This window comes from Neovison vison, chromosome 1 (assembly GCF_020171115.1).
Source record: "Neovison vison isolate M4711 chromosome 1, ASM_NN_V1, whole genome shotgun sequence".
Classification (NCBI taxonomy): domain Eukaryota; kingdom Metazoa; phylum Chordata; class Mammalia; order Carnivora; family Mustelidae; genus Neogale; species Neogale vison.
Window position 1 is genome coordinate 64,590,481 of NC_058091.1, and position 13,038 is coordinate 64,603,518.

Below are 13,038 nucleotides of genomic sequence, written 5' to 3' on the forward strand. Positions count from 1 at the left end.
GCTCACTTTCAGAAGAAATCCTGAAAACTTCCCCATATTGAATTTAAATTCTAATTCAAATCAATAGACTTAATAAAGAATATGTAAATAGAAACATATATGTTTTTTTATGGAACATTGCATTTGGAGACTTATGAATAAAGTATTTTTAAAATTCATTTTGTACTCATTTATTCAAGCACTCAGGCGTAACCTAGTATTTTTATCCATTTGTTTGCTTCCATGCATTAAGACTATAGAATTATTTTCTAATTATTCATATCTAATCTTTATAACAGTCCTAAAAATAATGTTTAAAAGTGGTCCTTTTATGTCTGTATTTTAATACTTATCCCTGTATAAAACACTGTTCCAGGCTGTTTGGGAAGGGGGAAAAAGCAGATTTTTTGGAGAGCATGGGGATTGAGGGGTCCTCGAGCATAAAGACAGTGGTCAAAGCCGTTGGAGTAGATGGGAGCCCTGAGAAGCATGTGTGAAGAGAGAGTCCCCAAAGAGAGGCAATTTGTTAACAAATCAACAAGAGAGTTAATTTGTATATTACACAAGGAATTCTTGGGAATTACAAAGAGGATAGTAATTTCAAGATTCAAATGAATTAACTGACCAAAAAAAAATTTTTCAAACATAACTTCTGTGAGTAAGTTAACCAGGGAGAAACATTTCCCTTCACTTAAAAGTACAGATTAAAATGAGGTGCTATGTTATTCTGTTGTAGGGGAAAAATGTTGTAGTAAATACTAGTGAGATTTTGGTAAAACTAGTATACTCACTTATTTGGGGAACAGTGTCTTTACAGTTTTTAACTAATATATGAGTACATATATTCCATAAAAATACATATCCTTTTCAGAATTTAATCTTTTGTATCAAAATTGTAAAAAATAAATCTTTAAGACAAAAGCGTGTAAGTTAGAAAAGGAAAAAGCAAAAATATGAGAATAATTGAAATAGACAAATTACTGCTTTCCAAAAGGATTGCGCTAATAATAGACATTCCAGCCACATGTGTACATGGTTTTTGTGCCCTAGCTAATTAGGATAATAGTCGTTTTAATTTCTAACAGCTGTATAGGTAGCCATTTTAATACTTCTGTTTGCATTTCTTTAATAATTAGTAAAGTTGAGCATGTTTTATGTGTTAGGTATTTAGACTTTAGACAGGTACAAGAGTTTGCCTTATCTTGTTCTTTGTGCATTTCTTTGGGGGCTGTTTTTTTTTTTTTTTTTTTAATTGACTATATCCTTTGTCTGCTGTGAGTTACACATTTATTTTATAATTTCTTATCTCTTACCCTGCATGTGTTTAAAATGTTTATAAAGTCCAATTTATTCATCTTTTCCTTCCATTTTAAAGAAACTCCCTAGAAAATACAAACTTCTACCCACATTTTCTTATGTTATTTGGGGATCATTGTTTATTTCATTTCTACACTGAGTTCTTTTATCCCTCTAGATTTTTTTTCTTTTTGTGCAAGTGGGAAAGTAGGAATCCAGCTTTATTATTTTGGTTTCTAGAGCTGCCATAATAAAATAGCACAAACTCGGATGGCTTAAAACAATGGAAATATATACCCTCACCATTCTGAGGCAAGGGCCACATTATATTGGAAAGCTCTAGACGGATCCTTCTTTGCCTATTCCTAGCCTCCAGTGGTAACTGGCAACTCTCAGCTTTCCTCGAATTTTAGCTGTGTCATTCCAGCCTCAGATTCATGTCACATAGTGTTCTCTCCTGTGAGTCTCTGTGTCCAAATCTTTTGTCTCCATAAAGACACTAGTCATTGGATTGGAGCCCACTCTAATTCAGTATGACCTCATCTTAATTTAATTAGATCTGCAAAGAAACTATTTTCAAATAAGATCACAGGGGTGAGGACTTTATATCTTCTTGGAGGATACAATTCAACTCATATTTACCATGACAAATTAGCTGCCCTAGTACAAATAAATCATCTCAATTCTTTGCTGATTTCAAAAATCACATGTATCATGCCAAATTCTCAATACTTCTATGACTTCCATTGTTTTGTCTTTTCTTATATTTACAGCCTATTTATTTATTTAACTATCTTTCTTTTTTAATCCCTTTCTTTTTTAAAAGATTTTATTTTTAAAAATCTCTACACCCAGCAGGGGGCTTGAACTTAGAATCCTGAGATCAACAGTTGCCCACTGTCAGCCAACCAGCCAGGTGGCCCTGTGTCCACTGTTTTGTTAGAACTTTATACTGGAATATTTTAACTTCCGAGACCCTTCTCAGTACTTTAGGTCATTGCTTGTTGGTCATATTTCCCCTCAACAGCTGTTCTTCGAGGTGAACTATAAGAATGTTCACCAAGTTTCCCCCCAAGTTTTGAAGGCTTTTGAGAGTTGTATTGGCATTGCATTGGCCCTGTACAATGTTTAGGAATATCTTACATTTTACGAAGTTGAATGTTCTACAAGAATGGAGAATATTTCTGTTTTCAAGTATTATATCCATCATGAGAGTGGTAGAGGGAGGGCATTTCTTACCAAGTTTATTAGTTGATATTTGACGTTACGGTTTCTAAATGGCTGTTTGTAAAAAGTAAAAACAAGAAGCTATTGTTACAGATTATTTTTGATATAGCCAACATCTAAACTTACTTCTTTTGAGTTTTCAGTTGGTTGGCTGTGCCAGTATGCAGCTATCTCATCTATAAACAAGGATATATTGCCTTGCTGCTAATATTGTACTTTGTATTTTATTCCCTTGTCTTCAAACTTTGATGAATTGGTAGGGTCTGTTTCCTAGGGCAATATACCCACTAAATTTTAGGTCAAAAGCTGCTGCTGAATGTGAGTAAATTACTTAGCCTCGTGAGAGTTGAATTAAATTCCACCTTTTGGCTCCAAGAGTAAGTTTCCACTTAGGTTAACCCATAAAGGGGTCTTCTTCCTGACACAGTTCTGCTTCTTAAATTAATTTTTCTCCTAAATTATTACTGGTTAGCCAACACTTTTTGTATCATTTCATGCCAAGTTAAAGTGTCTAAGATTACTGGCTGTGTCCCATTAAGATACTGGCATTTATACCCGAGAAGCTTATGAAAAGATGTCTTAGATCACGAATTCCACTTTTATAGGGTGATTAGTTAGCTTCATTTATGAGGTGAGATACTTGCTCTACATTTCTCCTTCTCTGCCTCTAGATTCTGGAATTGGACTCTTGCCCACTTTAAACTAGAACTGCTAATCGAGAATGAAGGGAGGAATGAATGAATGAGCAAAGAAAAAATGAGTAATTATTAAACTGCTTGAAAAAATACCCCACCTCGTTTCATTTTACAGCACCTTGTGAGGAGGAATTGCTGTCCCCATTTAAAATGAGAAAGCATGACAGCAGGGTTAGTGACATACCCAGTGACTGGTGGGATAAAAAATTCTGTCTCCCATGCTTTTTCCAGTAAATCTCAGCTGCCTGCTAGTGGTTGTTGCAGCTTGGTGGTAAAGAGACTTTAGAGTTGGGGATGTTTTCTGGGATGCTTAAGCTGTATTAAGAGGCAATAAAAGTGAAATAAGTCAAGCAGAGAGAGTCAAGTATCATATGGTTTCACTTATTTGTGGAGCATAACAAATAGCATGGAGGACAAGGGGCGTTAGAGAGGAGTAGGGAATTTGGGTAAATTGGAAGGGGGAGGTGAACCATGAGAGACTATGGACTCTGAAAAACAATCTGAGGGGTTTGAAGTGGCGGGGGGGTGGGAGGTTGGGGTACCAGGTGGTGGGTATTATAGAGGGCACGGCTTGCATGGAGCACTGGGTGTGGTGAAAAAATAATGAATACTGTTTTTCTGAAAATAAATAAATTGAAAAAAAAAAAGAGTCAATAAAAGAAGACTCATTAAAAACCAAAGGGTGGAGAAGGAATTAAGCAGCTAGGGGAAAAGCAAGTCAGAAATAGACGTCTGTTGACTTACGTGTGCCAACGAGGTTGTAAAAGGGTGGCCAGCTTGCACTGAGTTCCCCACGAAAGAATAATGCTTCAGTGTGGGAGTTGATTTGAGAGTCTCTAGAAGCCTCCGTAACTAGGAACTTAGGCATAACCAACTCCTACTGGCTAAGTCCTCACCGTGTGCCGGGCGCTCTGCCTAGGGCTTCACTTGCACACTTCATTGCTAAAATCCCATGTTACTCGTGTTTTTAAGTGAAGAGACTAAGGCTTGGAGGGGAAGAGGAACCTCTGGGTCACATAACTAATCCCACACAAAGCCATTTCTTTCAGAATACGGAGTGTGAGCATGAGATTGCCAGACAAGAGATTCCAGGAAGGAGAGGGAATCTAGAACCCCACTGAGGAGAGGGTTGAACGGCCCTTCTCTCCTGCTGGGAAGAGACCATGAATGGCATGGTACCCACAGTGGGCAGGGTGAAGTATGTGGGCCTGAGCAACAGGCATCCCTGACACTAACCCGGCCTGACTTAGAAAGGCACTCTAAATTCAAATCTCAATGATGGATCAATTTCAAATGAGGATTTGGTCTAAGAAACGTCTTCTTTTGGTCAATGTTTTTTCCCCTACTGAGAGCCAGGCCCGCACGGGTAGCCCCTAGTCCAAGTGTGTGTTGGGGAGAGACTGGCTAAGATCTCTGAAGTCAGACCCATGCGCTAGAGCCCCAGTTCTGCTATTCATCAAGTGGTTTGGAGCAAGTCACTCGGTTTCACGTTTACCCTGCAGGAGGATAACAGCAATGCTTAAGAGATGAGCTCCTGCAGCCCTTAACGCCATCCCTGCAAGGGCCGAATGCAAGACCTCATAAAGATCGGCTCCCCACGGGTGGGAAGGAAACTGATCAGATCATCACATTCTTAATTACAAACAAACTGAGGAGTATAGTGAAGGACAAGTCCAGGGTGCAGTTGCCACATAACAAGCAGACCTCATTGACATTGGGAATGAGCCTCTTGAGTAAGTGACATTTAAGTATAAATTGGGTGGTGGATGTAGAGGGAACGAGTTGAGAAGAATCTTCCACATCTAAGAAACAATGTAGCATCCTGAGTTGCAAATTTTTTTTCATATTTAAACATACATAAGGATGGTATTTTAATTCAGCTTCTTGCCCATTTCAAAATGTCCTCTCATTCTCATAGCTGAGCAGTGCTGTCTAGCAGAACCAGAACTCTCCACAGGAAGTGTTGCCACTCAGAGGCAAAAGATAAATGGCTTTGTGTTGCACTGACCCTGACAAGGAACAAGAATGGGGTGTCAGAACTCTCCCATCTCGTGTTCCCAATCTACTACTTCAACATTGACATTTTATTGTCAGTCTCATTTCAGATGTTTTGTGTTAAAATGTTCCAGTGGCTTCCCCATCTCTCAGAAAGCATCCAGAATCCTTGCCATGGCTCCTAAGGCCTTTGGCCCCTCTGGGTGTTCCTGACCACATCGCAAATACTCTGCCCCTTTCTTCCTCCCCTCCAACCGTGTGGCCTCTCACTCTTTCATCTGGACTTTGTGGCTCCCTCTCTCACACTGTGCTTCTCTGAGGTCTGCATGGCTCCCTGCCTCCCCAGCTCAGACCTCCATCTACATAGCACCTGGTCAGCGAAGCCTTCTCTCACTCGCCCTCTGCTGAGGCATCCGCCTGGCTTTCTTGGTCCCCGCACCCTGTGTTGTCTCCACAGCACTGATCCCACTGACAAAACAGTCCTGTGACTACTCACTGTCTGCCTCCCTCTACACACGTGCTACAATGTAGCTGTATGTAAACCAGAGCTTGCCTAACCCATTGTATATTTCCAGAATTTATGACAGTGCCTGACGTGGAGCAAGTTCTCAGTAACACTTGCTGACTCGCAGAATTGTCTTATTCTCTATGCAGCCACTCCTATCTGGCTTATCGTCATGCCCATATCAGTGTTATTCTTTTTGCAGCTCTGTGTGTGTGTGTGTGTGTGTGTGTAGAGATAGAGAATATGTCTGTTTCTGACATTCCAGAAAATTTGAAAACTTGCACAGAAATGCAGAAATTCTTGCAAACCAGAACTGACTCGATCAAATCTATGGAATAAATGAAATAAAGGTGTGGGATTATAGTTGGATGATAAAAATTCGACAAGCTGTAAAATCCCCCCAAGCCCAGCTCTTTGATTTTGAAGGGTATTAACCTCCGTGTCCTGTAATAGCTTTCCAAATTCAGTGAACTGTTTTTACCTCAATGAGTCTACCCGTGTTATACCATCTATAGAACTGTTTGCTGCCATCATTTCTGTAGCTCTCAGATAGGGCCAGCATGGAAACCGATATGACCCCCTCCCTCTCTAGACCTGTGGCCAATCCTCTCTTTCCGCATAGCATGATTCCTGCTTGACTCCTTCCTGAGTGTTTGGGGAACATTATGGCAGCTGTCCCAACTCACCAAACCTAGAAGGAGGATGAATATTCATCATGGCTCCACTATAGGCAGATGTTTGGCAAATTTCTCTTATTGACCCTCCTTGCTGTCTGGCGAGACAGATATTATACATTTTTTCCAAGTGAGGAAACAAGGCCACAGGAAAGTAGTTGTTTTTTGGTAAACGAGAAACCAAAGAGGTATATCTTGGGAATAAAAGTAGTAGGAACTCAGAATGTACATACAACATGGAGGATGGCAGGACTGGGGCAATGGGGAGCCAGGGAAGTTGGGGGGTGCCACAGAGCCTGGGAAAAGGTGCACCTCAAGGCTAAGGAGTCAGCCAAGAGCTGTGACATGGGAATCTGGAGCCTGCAGCCTTGCCCAGAAACCTCTGCTGGAGTCGTGTTTGGCTGACAGAAGAGCACAGGTGGAGAGAAAGTTTTTTAGAAAATTGAAATGTAATTGACATTTAACACTGTATCAGTTTTAAGATATGCAATTCAATGTTTTTTCATGTTATATAATAATCACTACAACAAGTCTAGTTAACATTCATCACCATACATAGTTACAAAATTTTTTTTCTTGTCCTAAGGATGTTTAAAATCTATTCTCTTAGCAACTTTCACTTATACAGTACAGTATCGTGAACTCTAGTCACCATGCTATAGGTGACATCCCCCGGACTTATAACCCTAAGTTTGTAACTTTTGAATATGGGATGTTTAAATGCGTTCAGTAAAGAATCTAGAGATCCCAGAAATCAAATGAACTTAGTCTGTCCTTTAGGTTTGTCTGGGCATTTGGGGGAATAAGTCACAGGCCTTTGAGTACCAGGATGGGAAACCCATCCCAAGTGTATGAAACTGAGAAAGATCTATTTTGAGGGATTCGAACTTAAGATTTATCTGTCTCCAAAGTGCAGGCTCCTTCCATTTGTCTTTGAATATAAGTCCTGCTTTAACTTTGATAACCAGGCAGCTCCCTCCAGAAATAGCCTTAGGTGCAGCTGGAAATACACTCTAAAACTAATAAGCTACTTATGTTGGTTACAGTGCTACAGTAAAGTAAGACAAAAAGTCATTACTTTAAAATGCAAAAGTTACTTTCCTTACTCTGAGGTTTAGGAGGATTTCTAAATTTTGTTTAGGAGCTCAGTGTGCATCTTGTTGAAGGGACATTACACCCAAGCAGTTGTGTGGCCGTATTTTATCTTTGTTCGTGAATAATGAATGAATACTAATCCAGCCTCCTGCCCTTCAACTCCCAGAAAACAAAACAATAAGAGGGGATTTCCAAACTGCACATGGTTGCGTAAGTCAACATTTTCTTCTCTGAGAATCATGAAAAAACAATGAGAATTAAAAAGTTTTATCCATGAGTCAGAAAAAGCGATCTAAACTACAGAATTGTTAAAGAGGAAAATGTCCCACTTCACAGCAAAAGACCCCTGGGATGTAGTTCAGAGTAAATTTCTAGTGTAAATTACTTGTATTGATGTAAAATAAAGAATGGAACAAATATAATTGTACTTCAATAATAAATTTTCTTTTAAAGCAGAATAAGTGATTGCATGCATAATTGTTCCCTGAAACCTTTATAACCCCATACAAAAGTGAGGTGTTTTGTTATTGAAATTTTGGGTCTTTCAAAAAAAAAAGAATAAAACAAATGAAACAAACTTCTGACTCCAGGAGTTCTTATAAAAATAAGCAACAAATGAAGTAGAAGACAGTAGGAAGGAATTTTAAGGGGCAAAAGGAGATACAAACGAAACATGAAATTTTTTTAAAAAAGTAGGAGGTACAACTAATCACAAAATCTGGTTCCTTGAAAAATTTTTAAAGACAAATAACTAGCTGACTTAACTAAGAATAAAATTTTGGAAAGGGAGAAAATATCATTTCTCAAAATAGAAATTATAAAAGAAATGGCAGAAACGAGGGAAATCAAATATGGATATCATTAGCGAATAATTTGTATAACTCCATGCAAATAAATTCAAAAGCGTGAATGAAATGGACATTCTTCTAAAGAAAATATAATTTTTTGAATCCGAACCTTAAAGAGATAAAACATCTGAACACACTAATTAGGAGAATTCGAATTAGAAAATTGCCAAAGAATTGCGCGCGCGCGCGCACACACACACACACACACACACACACACACACACCCATTCTTCACCCAGAGAAGCACCCAGGTGATTAATCAAGGAAATGTCTCCAACCCTCAAGAAGCAGCTACATCTCAGGTCACACAGATTACAAGGTAGGGCTGGAGAGTTGGCAGTGGTGCCACCTGGTGTTACAGAGCCTGAGTTGTCTGTATGTGTCTAAAGAAACACAGTGACCTCGCAGATCCAACAATCTCAGCCCCATGTCATCAGGACTCCCACCCTCAACTATAAGAAGCAGAGAAGCATCTTCATGTTCTTCTGGCTTAAATCTTGTAAATTCCTTTCAGCTGCTAATACACATTCCTTTTCACTGGTTCACTAGCTATGCCTTTGTACTTAACTATGGTTAAGTACAAAGTTAAGTACTATGGTTAAGCATGGTCTGTAGTGAAACAGCGAACAACACATGAACGTCAGGAGGTCACTCCTAGAGTTTCTGTTCCAGTGGGGAAGATAGACAGCAAAAAAAAAAAATAAACAGTCTATCAGATGATGATAAAATTTATGCAGGAAAATTAACCAGACAAAGGAGATGTGGACAGATGGTGGGCCAAGGGGGAGAAGTGCACCCATGTTGGGTGGTCATGGAAGAATCCACTGGTAAGGTAATATCTGAGTAGACACAGAAAGAAAGCGACAGGTGTGTCTCAACATCTCAGAAAGCGTGCAAGCAGAGAGGACAGTGAGTTAAAGATCTTAGTGAGGGGATAAGATGGGCATGCCCCCATTAGGGCCAGAGCACTATGGGTTAGGAGAAGTATAGGAGGTGAAGTTAGGGGTAATGGGACCAGAATGCCCACAGCCTTATAGGTGAGTATAAAAATATTGACTTTTAATTTGAAAGAGACGTGAAGACATTAGAAGTTTCTACGCAAAGGCTTGGATTGAATATTTTTAAAGAAAACTGTCCTGCCAATGCCGAGGACAGTGTCAACAACAGGGAAAATGGACAGGAGGCTACAGCCACAACCCGAGCAACAGATGGTAGTAGGGGGGACCCAAGTGATTGCAGTGGAAGGGGTGGCAACGGGGTGGATTCTGGTTATGCCATGGAAATCTTTCCAAAGTTGGAACAATGCCCAGACACATGTTAGGGGAATTGGCATAATGACTGGTTATATCCAGTAGGGTGCTCTGGGTCAGTAAAAGACCTTGGTCAAGAATAGTCAAAACCAAATCAGTAACAGGCATGAAGAGCAGAAAGTTACCCTAAGGAAGCCCTCAATCATATTAATGGAGATTTTAAATAATGTATCAGTGTTCGTGGTCCAAAAATTAGTCAGAACTAAACTTAATCAGATTGGTCATGTGTTGACTGCATGTACTTGAACAACGAAGTTCTTTTTTTTTTTTTTTCTGGATTCTAGTCCATGAACTGTTTTGAAATGCATGCCAATTATTTCCAGAATGCAGAAGTGCTTAAAGGTCATGATTATTCAGAGTTATTGAGGGCAGGGTGCAAAAGAGAAAACAAATCGTTTCCTAGTTACTGGTATTACAAGTGTATGGTTCTCTCTAGTTCCGAGGAAGAGAAGAGTGGATTGCAAGTTACCATTGTGCTCTGTTAAGTCAGCTTTAGAAAGAGGCCCTGCTGCCTACCAAATCGTAGAATGAGGGAAAGAACCTGGAGCAGAAACCCAGTCCATCTTGGATATATACCACTGAGGCAGTTTTTAAACACTTTTATGAAGGAGCATGAGGAATATATGGCCTTTTGCTATAAGATGTGGCTGAAGAAAATGAAGCTGGCACCATCAGGACTGGCTCTGCCCTCTTGTTCATCACTGCATGCCTAGCACAGTGCCTCAGGAAACTGCACATGCTCCGTAAACATTCAGTTGAGTGAATCAACAGTGAAAGGAATGAATGGCCAAATCTTCATTGACATCGTTCTATCCCTTTATGAAATAAATGCTACAGGTGAAGAATAACACAGAGTGATTTTGTAATAGACGCTTTAGGTCAGCCAGACCTGACTTCACTCCTTGCTTTGTCACTGCATGTGATGAAGCTGATTAAGTTCGTAATATCAGGATACTATTACCTCCTGGACCTGTCCTGAAAATTAACTAAAATAATGCATGAAAAGAATTTAACACAGTCTTACATAGTTATTAGGTCCTGTTACCGACACTAAAATGGCACCTAAATTACCAAAAGTTTTATAAAGATGGCATCTTGTAGATAAACTTTTAAAGTCCTTTTCCTTTTGTTATGAAAAGTTCAAATACATATACAAGTAAAAAGTATAATAAGGATCCCTGTATCCAAAATCCAGTTTCAATAACTACCAGCTTGTGGCCGGCTGGTCACCCTCTTCCTGACCTCTTGGATTACCTTGAAACAAATCCCAGACATCATGTCATGTTATCTGTAATACTTCAATATATATTTCTAACAATAATAATAATGATAACCAAAATCCCATATTACACTTAAAAATAATTAATATTTTCTTAATTGGGTAAATTTTTGGTTTGTGGGAAGCCATAGGGAAAAAGAAGAGAATTAGGTCTGTCCAAGGCAGGGGCTTAGGCAATTTCTCTCCAGACCCACCATGATGGAGGTGTCCTTGTCACTGTCAAGATGGACTCTTCCTGCCCATGAGTTAGAGGGGAGGAGGGTACTGGGGAAAGACGGGTAATGAGGAGTTGGAAGTCAACATTCCATGCTTGAAGCAAAGTAGAGTAGACATCTCCTGTTATCTGTAATTTTCTTACTTCCCAAAGCAAATGTATTTTCATTGAAAATATTTCTGTACAAATTCTTCTGCTTCAAATTAGTAGGATTTTGAATTTAACTTGACCTTCTCATCTACCTGAGGTGTTGTGGCAGAACTGGCTTTTAGGCAGATTATGATATTACACAACTAGAGAGCTCATTGAATGCTTACAGGACTGGTTTGTTTTCTGCAATTTGACATAGCACAAAAGTTCACACATCTTTGAGAGAATTCAGTACTTAGTATATTCTGTGATCTCCTTTCCCCTCTAACTGTCCCTTATTTGCTCTACAAAAATCAGTAACCCAGTGGAAACATGGATTTCATTGTCTGCTGCACTACTTATTAAACTTTGAATTAAAATATTTTTCTTTTCTTCTTAACTGGAATTTGGGATAATTGGGTTGCTTTGAAACAAGAACTATTTGTGTGGAAGATAGGGAACATCAGTAGTTCAAGCACAGGTTATCACTCCTCCCCCCACTTATAAGCCAAGGTTAATGTGGGGCACCTGGGTGGCTCAGTCAGTTGGGTGTCTGACTCTTGATCTCAGAATTGAGAGTTCAGGCCCTGCACTGGGCTCCATGCCGGGCATGGAGTCTACTTAAAAATAAATAAATAAATAAACAAACAAACCAAAAAAAAAAAAAAAACCAAAACAACAACAACAAAAAAACCAAGGTGAATGCAAAGTCTACAGCTCACTGGGTAATAGAATAGCAGTGAGTAGGTGTGTGCTGCTGAGAAGCTTAAAGGACAAGGAGCACTGAGAGGGTACAAAGGGAGCCTAAGATCTGTCGCACGTTTCTTCCTTGAAAGCCTTGGTTTGCTTCTAAGTAGTGAAAATCCCATCTGGAGGAGATGCGGGGTCTGGTTCCAAAGCTGGACACAGCATGGAGGCACTGGAAAGCCTGGCATTATCTTCACAGACCCCTCCGTACTGCTCTGACAGTTATGTCTACTTCCCCGTACAAGTAGGCTTTGGGAGGCAGGGGCAATGTCTGTCTCAACCGCTGCTGGACCCTTGCCGCTGAGAATAACCAGGCAGCAAATGTCTGGTGCATGCTACTGAATGAAGGAATGAATGAGAACTGCTTAGCAGCCCTACCTCGTACTTACTACAGAGGTTTTTCTACCAAGGACTTAAAAGAGACTACAGGTATTTCCCTTTTTGACCTAAAAATCCTCACTTAAAAAAACAATGTCTCTGCTCAGCGGGGAGCCTGCTTCCTCCCCTCTCTCTCTTCCTGCCTCTCTGCCTACTTGTGATCTCTGTCTGTCAAATAAATAAATAAAATCTTTAAAAAAATTATGACTTTCTTCTTGTGCTCTAACGTACAATTTTAGTGACTCTCCAAACATGTGGTTAAAAAAATCGGTAAGAAAAATGAATATAATGAATCATAGGCAAAGAACAGATGACCTAGTTCAATCAGATTTCAAAGAAGATATGAAAAAGAGAGAATGTAGCTCCACACGATTGCCCTCCGCCGTTCAACGTTTTAAGGACTCCTGCAGTTTGACAGCTCAAAATCTTTCTCAGATGGCTGGAAACGAAGGTGGGGAATGGAAAAGGAAGAACATTAGTTGAGTGGGGCCCCGGGCCACCATGGACTGGGAAGAGGGATGAGTAGGGCCCGGAAGCCCTGTGGAGAGCCAGAGGATGTGGAGGGTACGAGGTATACCCAGGAAGTTAGTCAGAGAGCTTCCAAGAAGGGAGGAAAAGGAAGAATCAATCAGACACCCTACCAGCTTGAACCACAGCCAGGAGCCCG